Raw genomic sequence first — 11,382 nt, 5'->3', positions numbered from 1 at the left:
TTTCTATTTGTTTGGTTCCTGAGGCCTTATTCTGGAGATTTTCCTCACTTCCTGTCCCAGTTACATTGTAACCAGGCCAGGAATAAGGTAAAGTCTTTTAAACAGAACATGGTGGCAATAAAAATACTTTGTATTAGTAGAATGGGGGAAGGCCAGATCTTTAGCTTTTTAGTTTCGGTGGAGACTTTCTCCTCACTTCCAGAGGTGAGGTACATGTCCAACCAGAACACAGAAACAAAATGCTTTGGGGTTGATTTACTAAAACTGGAGAGTGCAAAATCTGGTGCAGCTCTGCATAGAAACCAATCAGCTTTCAGTTTTTTTTTTTGTCAAAGCTTAATTGAACAAGCTTAAGTAAGCAGCTGCATACAAAAGAAAAGTGCTGCAACTGTAACACATTCCAGAAGCAATATAGATCTCACCGTGCCATTCCCATGGTCTCCATCTGCTCAACCTACATATATCAATCACGTAGGGTCGGCAACAAGGTGAGAATAAAACTGTAGAAACTTTATTGTAGATGCACAGTATAAAAAGTTCCAGGAGACAGGCAACACTAATGCGTTTCAGTCAAACAAGACCTGCGTATGTTCTTGTTTGACTAAAACGCATTAGTGTTGCTTGTCTCCTAGAATTTTTTATACTCTGCATCTACAATAAAGTTACAGCTACAGTTTTATTCTCACCTTGTTGCCGACCCTACGTAATTGAAGTTAGAAGCTGATTGGCTTCTATGCACATCTACACCAGATTTTGCACTCTCCAGTTTTGGTAAAACAACCCCTTTGCATTAGTAAAATAGGTGAAGGCAGGATCCTCAGTTAACTTTTTGTTGTTGTCTGACTCTTTTCTGGAGATTGTCTCCTCACTTCCTGTCCCCAAAATGTCCTAATCGGTTTAAAAGATGAGATGAGGAGAACTTTCTAATACAATGACAACTAAAATACTTTGGCTACCAAAACGAGAAGGCTTTTTGTTGTTGTCTGTGGCCCCATTCTGAATACTTTCCCTAAACTCCTATTCTGGTAACATTGTAACTGGGACAGGAAGTGAGGTGAAATCTCTCTAAAAGGGACACAACGGGTATACAGTATCTCCCAGAAGTGAGTACACCCCTCATATTTTTGTAAATATTTTATTATATCTTTTCATGTGACAACACTGAAGAAATTCCACTTTGCTACAATGTAAAGTAGTGAGTGTACAGCTTGTATAACAGTGTAAATTTGCTGTTCCCTCAAAATACCAACACACAGCCATTAATGTCTAGACCGCTGGCAACAAAAGTGAGTACACCCCTAAGTGAAAATGTCCAAATTGAGCCCGAAGTGTCAATATTTTGTGTGGCCATCATTTTCCAGAACTTCCTTAACCCTCTTGGGCATGGAGTTCACCAGGGCTTCACAGGTTGCCACTGGAGTCCTCTTCCACTCCTCCATGACAGAGCTGGTGGATATTAGAGACCTTGCGCTCCTCCACCTTCCGTTTGAGGATGCCCCACAGATGCTCAATAGGGTTTAGGTCTGGAGAAATGCTTGGCCAGGCCACCTTTACCCTCAGCTTCTTTAGCGAGGCAGTGGTTGTCTTGGAGGTGTGTTTGGGGTCGCTATCATGTTGGAATACTGCCCTACGGCCCAGTCTCCGGAGGGAGGGGATCATGCTCTTTTGCAGTATGTCACAGTACATGTTGGCATTCATGGTTCCCTCAACTGTAGCTTCCCAGTGTCGGCAGCGCTCGTGCAACCCCAGACCATGACACTTCCACCACCTTGCTTGACTGTAGGCAAGACACACTTGTCTTTGTACTCCTCACCTGGTTCCCACCACACATGCTTGACACCATCAGAACCAAATAAGTTTATCTTGGTCTCATCAGACCACAGGACATGGTTCCAGTAATCTATGTCCTTAGTCTGCTTGTCTTCAGCAAACTGTTTGCGGGTTTTCTTGTGCATCATCTTTAGAAGAGGATTCCTTCTGGGATGACAGCCATGCAAACCAATTTGATGCAGTGTGCGGCGTATGGTCTGAGCACTGGCAGGCTGAACCCCCACCCCTTCAACCTCTGCAGCAATGCTGGCAGCACTCATACGTCTGTTTCCCAAAGACAACCTCTGGATATGACACTGAGCATGTGCACTCAGCTTCTTTGGTCGACCATGGCGAGGCCTGTTCTGAGTGGAACCTGTCCTGGTAAACCGCTGTATGGTCTTGCCCACCGTGCTGCAGCTCAGTTTCAGGATCTTGGCAATCTTCTTATAGCATAGGCCAGCTTTATGTAGAGCAACAATTCTTTTTTTCAGATCCTCAGAGAGTTCTTTGCCATCAGGTGCCATGTTGAACTTCTAGTGACCAGTATGAGAGAGTGAGAGCGATAACACCAAATTTAACACACCTCCCCATTCACACCTGAGACCTTGTAACACTAATGAGTCACATGACACTGGGGAGGGAGAATGGCTAATTGGGCCCAATTTGGGGGTGTACTCACTTTTGTTGCCAGCGGTTTGAACATTAATGGTTGTGTTGAGTTATTTTGAGGGGACAGCAAATTTATACTCTTATACAAGCTGTACACTCACTACTTTACATTGTAGCAAAGTGTCATTTCTTCAGTGTTGTCACATGAAAAGATATAATAAAATATTTAGATAAATGTGAGGGGTGTACTCACTTCTGAGAGATACTGTATATACTAAGACTGGAACAGACTTTATCTGGAGCAGCTTTGTATGGCATGTTGGTTTCTTCCCACTTCCTGCCAAAGCAACAAAGCTCTTGAACAGGGGTCTCCAAAACTTTTTAGACAAAAGGCCAGCTTACTGTCCTTCAAACTTTAGGGGGGCTATACTTTGGCCAGTGGGAGAAGAAAATGTCCTGGCATCAGTGGGAGTTAACACTGCCCCATCATTGGTATTGGGGAGTATTAGTGCCCCTTCATTGATATCAATGGGATGAATAGTGCCCTATCATCGGTCTCAATGGGACGAATAGTGCCCCATCATTGGCATCAATGGCACGAATAGTGCCCCATGAATGGGAGAAATAATGCCCCATCATTGGCATTAGGGAGAGTAATAGTGCCCCATCAATGGGAGAAATAATGCCTCATCATTGGTATTAAGGGAGTAATAATGCCCCATCATTGGTGTCAGGGGGAGGAATAGTTCCCCATCATTGGTATCAATGGGAGGAATAGTGCCCCATCACTGGTATCAATGGGAGGAATAGTGCCCTAGCATTGGTATCAAAGGGAGTCATAGTGGCCCATCGTTAGCATTAATGGGAGGAATATTGTCAGTGGGAGGAATAGTGCCCCATCATTAGTATCCATGGGAGTCATAGTAGCACATTGTTAGAATCAATGGGAGGAATAGTGCCCCATCAATGGTATCAATTAAAGGAATAGTCACTATCGTTGTTTTCAATGGGAGGAATAGTGCCCCATCATTGGTTTCAGTGGGAGGAACTATGCCACAATGTTGCTGACAGTGGGAGGAATAATGCCCCTAGGGCCAGATAAAATCAAGCAAAAGACTGCAGTTTGGAGACCACTGTTCTTGAAAAACAAATTTAAAGGGGTGCTGGTAATTTTCAAACTTGTATGTGCATCCAGTTGAATAAAAACTTCAAAAAAGATAGCTCTGGCAATCCAATTCTCAGAATGCAAAGCTTCCCCCAATGGGTACCCACCAGTAGTTCAAACCATACAAATACATGAGAGCCAGACCAAACACAAATGACAGTGTGAACTATATAATTTTCGGTAAATAAATAGGTCATATATGAACATCTATGTGTTTGGGGGCCAAACCACTCCCCTTTAACAACGTAATAAGTTATTGCCGCTCAGGAAATAATACAACACTAATTCATAAAAAAGAGTTTAACTTTTTATTGATTGTCATTATTATTATCATCATCATAATACAGGATCTGTTTTTGGTCTGGTGCCCCTTTATGTATTTTTCTACGTAAAAAAGCTGTCAGAAAAAAAACAGAAACCGGGTACCTTTTGATGTAATTTCAGGCGTTTGTTTTGCATGTATTTAATGCGCATATTTGCACATATATGCGCAGTCACACATTTGTGCCCACAATACATGCCTAGGCAAAATTCATAAATACTTATGCTCATATGTGCGTATTCGCGCACATTTGCACACACGCAGCATAAATTACTGCCCAGATGCAGATTTTCCTTTTTTGTTTGATTTTTTTTTTGTTTTAAATTTTACTGAGGAATACGCGGCACTTGTTTACGCGCCTGTGTGCAACGGCAAATTGTAAATAATGGGCTACATTTTACGCTGTACTGAGTTTTTTCAAGCTGCAGTGTGCAAGAGGCCTAAATGTTCCTTTCACTATGCAAAGCTAAAAGGAAAATTTGTCTAAAGATACACATCAAGCAGAATAGCGGAAGTGCCTATTTTTCTATTAAAGCATGCATTTCCAAAGTCTATCTAGCATTTTCTATCATTCTATAGAATGGCCTGGATCTATGTTGGCAGATGGAGGGTGCTGAGTGTGGACACGGAGCCTGCTTTCTTGTCATTACGGTCAGCCATCAGGCGGCTTGCTCAGTTACCTTTTGACAAATGAGTGCCATTCATGAGCCTGATGTCCTCAATGAGTACTTGATTTATACAATGTTGAGACAAAAGTCTATTTTTCGGTACATTAGTGTCTTAGAACAAAAAGTAGTAATTTATTAATAAAAGTGTGGGGTGAGGAGAAAGGATTAAAGCTGCTTAATTGTCACAGGCTTTCAAATGCTAATGTCGTCTACTCCTTGTGACCCCAGGCCACCATCTCTGGCTCCTACTGCCCCAGGTGCTTTGAATTAGATTGCAAATTGCAAAGCCATGGGGCAGAGTGGTGGTGTCTATACAGCCTTACAAAGAGGAGAGCATGTCATAAGGCATTTAAGTGTTTGCCCAGGCTAGTTCTTTTGAAGCCTTGTTCATTGTAGGTGCTTACACACATTATAGGATGGTCAGCTATTTCGGCTGTTTAGGCTTGGATCAGAGAACGTTTGTGTGTCTACAGAACCGTTTTATTTCCTGAAGCCCAAGTCTGCTGGAATGGATTTTTGTGGACCATCCTTATTTTCTGCCATTTCAGACGGATGCCCCTCCATAGACACAAGTTCACCTGATGTAAACTTGTATGTTTGTACATGACCATTCCCAATGTTTGCATGCAGTGTTAATGGCCAGATTCAAGTAGTCCATGTTAACCAGTCAGGTTTTAGTATACTCTTTGGTGAAAGATATTTTTTTTTTTTTCAAATTTGAATTAACACCTTCCCACCCAGGCCCAGTGCCCCTTTATTAGGGTCTGTGCGCCTGGGGGTGGGAAGGATTTGCGATCATGTGACCACTGTGATTGGCTGTCACATAATTTGAAGTTGGTCCCCTTGGCTACTGATTGTTGTGCAGACCTAACGCTTTGACAGCTCAATCCCGGTGCTTGGAGTTTGTAGTGAGCGTGCTTTCAGCACAGACATCTGAGCCATTCATTGACGCATATGTACATCAGGTGGGTGTTAAAGCTCACCCTCTTGGTGCTGCACATATGTGTTAAGGGAGTGGTAAGAGGGTAGGCATGCACAGCTAGATTTCTCTGTTCAGTCAGTGCTAAATGCATGGATGGAGGAGGTCCACTGGTTGTTGTATTCAGACAACCACAACCCCAGCAGCTGCTTAGCTATATCTGCAGTAATAATTTGACCAATTATTTTCTACATCGCTCAGTCAATTTTGTCAAACTGGGTGGTACTGCCAGAGCCCCCATTGTCTAAACGTGTGCTGATTCAGCAGAATTCATCCGAAATATGAGCCATCTATGGCCAGCTTTTCTTTGCTTTCCACGTTACTTTTGGTTTATTACATACGTGTGCTTGTTTAAACCATGCAGAAATCTGTTACCCTATATTGCATTTGAAAACATGTATTGCATTGCAAATTATGTAATGCTGGGGCTTGATTTCTTGCTGGGGGCAAGCAATACTTTACACCTGGACAGCTTGCCTAGGAATATGAGTAGAGGCAGCATTCTTTCATCTGGTTCAATAGTCTGCAAATGTGTTGATTTACTAAAGGAGTAGAGTGTTCACACAGCAAAGAGAATTTTCTGTAAATAAGGTGAATCTATGTGAACTTAAATTATACAAAGGACATTGCGGGGAAAAAAAAAAGATCTTGCCTTGTGCGTGATGTGATCATTGACATTTTTTTCATTAAGTTAAGTGAATATTCACTTTGCAAGGTGAACATTCTCTACATTCTCAACCCCTTTGAAGTCACTATAAAGTTGTGATTTATGATCTCCGATATATTGGTTCATCCTGCAATGTGAATAAAATAATTGGATGTGTCTCCTATTGCAGTGAAATAACTGCTAACACCCCCAGTAGGGGCACTTTCCTGTAATATTACTAATGGCAGTCTGTGTGCTTGCCTCTTGCCATCCTATCAAATCTTCTAGCCAGACAGGACAGGGGGGAGAGTTTTTGCAGGAAGTTTGACAAATGTTAGCTATGCAATGATGTCCCAGATTTCCAGCAAATACATGATGCATTCTATGAAACATTGACCCTATAATACAAGTGGAAGTCCTTCACATAGTCATGCCAGTTGTGAGGTTGTAGAATACACCCTGGTCAGGGAATAGCCACACACATCCATGCTTCATTTGCTCCAAAAGAATTGTCTGTGTTGTCTTTGCCGCTTTCCCTTTATTCTGCTTATGGTACAGCAGACTAATGGTGGCCATACATATAGTTGACAACAGGGGCGGACGGACCATTTGGGAATTCGGGTACTGCCCGAGGGCCCGGGGTCAGTAGGGGGCCCCATGAGATTCCCCTGGTACCTTTCATAGGCTTTTGAGTGTTGTTTGAGTGTCCGCAAGGACACAGGGACCCCATGATCCCCTATTGCCCGGGGGCCCCATGAGTTGTCAGTCCACCCCTGGTTGACAACCTATTTGAACAATATGCCACACACGGGGAAGTGGACATAATTATAACTTAAAGTGGTATTAAACCCAAACCCAAAAATTATATATATATATTTCAGTTTACCAATCATTAGATGTTCTGGCTGCATTCAGTTTTTTTTTCCTTTTGCTGCTCTCTCTTCACCTGGTGATCTGGCCAGTGACACACCTCCTGTATTAGAGTGCCCACACTCTATATGAAGAAGCACAGGGGGCACCTTTGGACAGCAGCATTGTCAGCTTGGGGGAGGGGAGTGTTAGATGTATTAGCAGATTTAAATACACTAACAAACTGAAGCCAAACTTCAGCTAATATTTTATAAGCAGTTATAGCAAACCATTTTTTTTCTTTTGGGATAAAGAATTCACATAAATAAATAAAAGCTGATTATTGTAAGCATCCCTGTCAGCAATAAATGGTTTGTTCCATCTCTGTAACTGATACATTCTGCTGGAGAGCTTGTTCCTTTGAAAAACTACAGACTTACTGGCCAGATCACGAGATAAAAAAAACATAAAAGAAAGCCTAAAAATGAAATGAAAGCAGCCATCACATCTAAGAATTGGTAAGCTGCAATATAATAAATGTTTGCTTTTGGGTTTAATACTGCTTTAAGATCATAGTCATTGATCACATCTCTGTTTCCACCGTGTAATTTCATAATCTGATTGATCAAAATACGATCATATTCATGAACAAAGTATCTCAGTGCTGCTGACTAAGACTACTTTCACACTGATGTTCTGCAAAAATGCATAGGTGTTTTTACTGCGCTAAGCGTTTTTAAAGGACATGTGACTTAAAAACTGCACCAAAATGCTTCTCAGAGGTATGTTTCAGGTGTTTTCCATTGATTTCAATGGAAATAGGCATTTTTTGGGGTGTTTTTTTTTTTAACTCCCCAAAGATGTTGCAAGCAGGAGTTCTTGCAGAGTACCGCAAGCGTAACGCCTCAGTGTGAAAACATACATAGATATACATTCACATACATAGGGAAGCGTTTTTCTTGAGCTTTTCAGGCGCTTTTTTTTTACGCAAAAACGCTTCAAAAACTCCTCAGTGTGAAAGTAGCCCAATGCATAATGATTAATAATTTTCTGCCCTGGCCAGTCGACTCAATTTGATCGAATCTGATCGAAATTGAGTCTAAATTGATTAGAAAGGAAGTTATAATTTGTTTTTTTTTTTTAGATTCCATCATTTTGATCATCAAAATCAAATCATAGATCAATTGTTACAAAAAAGTGTGTATGGCTCCCATAAAAGGAAGAAAAATTGGTTGTTATATGCAGAATAAAGATATAAGGCTCTTTCAACAGCTGAATTGTAGTGACCAGTTCATAGTGTATATTGCATTTAGAACATTGGTACAACCATCTCTAGAACATTTCTAATATCTTCCATGGATGTCTAGTTAACCTCAGAAAATAGGCCCACGGACTGTTAAATCTCCATTTTCGAACAATGTGCCAAGAGATACAATGATTATTGACATGCAATTTAAGTTTTTCAGGATACATTTATGATATGCACGACATTGTTGTAAAGAAGTATTTTTTTGCAGAAATAAAAGCTTTTTTTTTTTGGTTAGAAAAAATATATTTGTCTTAATGGTGCTGTTACTATTTGATTCCTTAGACTCTGATAGCAGCAGCACCACCATAGCAGACTTCTGCAGCGCGTGTGTGAATGCTTTTCTTCTCAATGCTTGTCTATGTGGAGAACGTGTACCAAGTGACAAAAGGAAGTGGAATTTAAGCTATGTATATAAATATCAATTTTTGAAATTCTCCCTTGCTGCTTTGAGATAATCTTTACCCCGGGGCTGTTATATGTTAACTTGAGATTATTACAAGCATTTCTGAAATGACCAAAGTTACTGTGTAGCTTCACTTGTGGACAGTGTGTGACTGTACGCCAAATGTTTGATGTTTTATTGTAGCACAGAGAGCAAGGTACTTTTTGTAAATTTCAAACAAGCTTTGTGCAATATGTTTTTGGTTTGTACAGTATTTTCCTTTTGTAAATAGCAGTGTACAGGATTGTATTTCTATGTTATAGATCTTTATGTGTTCAGATTGCTCTATGTGCAAAAGGTATCTATATATGACAATAAAATTGTTACACTGTTATGATATCTCTTTTTTTATTAATTTTAGTCAGTGAAATAGAAGCAATTTATATGATTATACAGTATTTATGACATGTTACAATATACAGCAACAGTATAATTTCAAATATATATTTGTATTTATAAATATATAATTTTTTAAAATTAAAAAGCAATTATCAACAGGATAATTGAAACCAAAGAATAAAAATACAATATATTGCAACTTTGATGTGGTGGCAGCATTCATGCTAAGAACATTTTCAGCAAATACAAAAAACACCAAAGAATATCTTCCTAGCTATCTTCTGTTCTGTATGCTACCAATTGCCCTGCCACCCATGTAATGGAAATGAACAGATATGCACAGGATTGTAGTCCATATCAGGAGTGGGGAGCCTAGGGTGACAACCATGGCTCCCTCCATAGATGCAATGGAGGAATTAGTTAGCCAACCAAGAACAGGAAGTGTGTTATTTTCAGGATCACCAGTTAAAAATAAAGCAAAAAAGCTTGAAAACAAAAGAATATTCATACAGACACCAGACCAAGGACTAGTAAACTGCAACATATTACATTTTTAATTTTGGCTTTAGATACACTTTAATCTTCAGTCAGACTGGGATGTCATTAGTCTACTGCAGGCCAGAGGAAACATTTGGTCATTCAAGTGTTTCTTCAGAGGTTGGTACTGTTTCCTTGACTAACCATTAAAATAAGAAAAAATATAAAGGGCATTCTTCCTCCAAATGTCTACCAATCTCAGAGGACCTTGACCCACTGACCACCAATGTAAGGGGAGTCTTCTTCATTGACCACGAATGTAAGGGGAGTCTTCTCCACTGACCATCAATGTAAGGGATAGTTTTCTCCACTGACCCCCAATATAAGGGGGAGTCTTCTCCACTGACCCCCAATGTAAGGAGGAGTTTTCTCCACTGACTCACAATGTAAGGGAGAGTCTTCTCCAATTTTTCTTAGAAAGTCAAACATTCAATCAAGTCAAACTTGCAATCAAACATAAAATCATATACAGAATATACAAAAATAAATTATATACATATTTACACAAAAACTAAAATTAATATAGCAAAATCTGCTGTCAGACAAAACTCTCAGAAATGAAACTGTCATTACTGGGGGAAATAAATCTTACTAAGACTCACATCACTACACCAGACATTAAGAAACAAACCCGCCCCCATTATGCATGCAGCCCTTCAAAAAGAAGATCTTAACCAACAAAAACTAAGGGAGTGAAAAGAACAGCATAAGAAAAGAGCCCCTCACCCAGAGATGGATAGTTCACCAAATGCAGGTCTGATATTCCTCCATGCCCTTATCCAGACCGCCCGAGGCTCCCTGCCCTGCTCAATACCCTGAATCTTCCCAACCTCACCCAGAATATCTTGCACCACCACCTCAACAGGAAGGACTTTCTTCCACAGGATAATCAGATAACGTACATTCTATGTGAAGTAACGAGCAACTATACTAACTAAAAAAAGTATCCAAATCAAAGTCCCAGCGAGTTGGGAATGCCCCGTACACTCAGTCTGCATAACTCATGCGATAGAGAAAGGGGATACCCAAAACCCTTCCCACCCTTTTATATTCCTCTATGTTAAAGGGACACTGAAGCAGAAAGTGGTCCATAGACTCACTTTACCAACACACTCTGCTCTAGGACAATCCTGATCATCCACAGAGCGATGTTTCAGGTTCCTTCTCACATAGAGCCTTCCATGGAAAGCGAGCCAGGCTTGATCCCTACATTTCAAAGTGATTCTCTCCAAATTAATTAAACACAACCCCTCCCTCATTACAGAGCCTGGGCAATCCTTTAAGGCCAGTGGCACACTGAAAGCAGAAGCCAAAATCCTCTCCCCCAGAAGCTTCCTGGGAAGGGACCTGATATCCTCTACTGTCACCTGCCACTGCCCAAGTATTTTCAGACATGGGGCAACATAAGCCCGGAGCTTGCCATGTCGAACTCTCAAACTTTTCACTGGCCTACCATCTTCCCAGCAATGCAGAAAAGGCTTAAACCAAGATTGAAAAATACCCACCTATCACGGCGGGGTCTCTGCTAACATATTACCAAGATTGTACTTTAAAAAGAGCAAAGAAAAGAAAACTATTGGATTGACCATTCCTAGGCCACCCTCCTTCCTGGACAGGTAAGTTACATTGTGTTTGATTAAATTCAGCCTATTTCTCCATAACAGTTGGAAAAAACAGCAGAAAACCCTAACATAGAGAGATACTG

Source organism: Staurois parvus, unplaced genomic scaffold (genome assembly GCF_062004578.1).
Source record: "Staurois parvus isolate SC_StPar_1 unplaced genomic scaffold, SC_StPar_1.0 ptg000116l, whole genome shotgun sequence".
Taxonomy (NCBI): domain Eukaryota; kingdom Metazoa; phylum Chordata; class Amphibia; order Anura; family Ranidae; genus Staurois; species Staurois parvus.
This window is presented reverse-complemented; position numbering follows the sequence as displayed.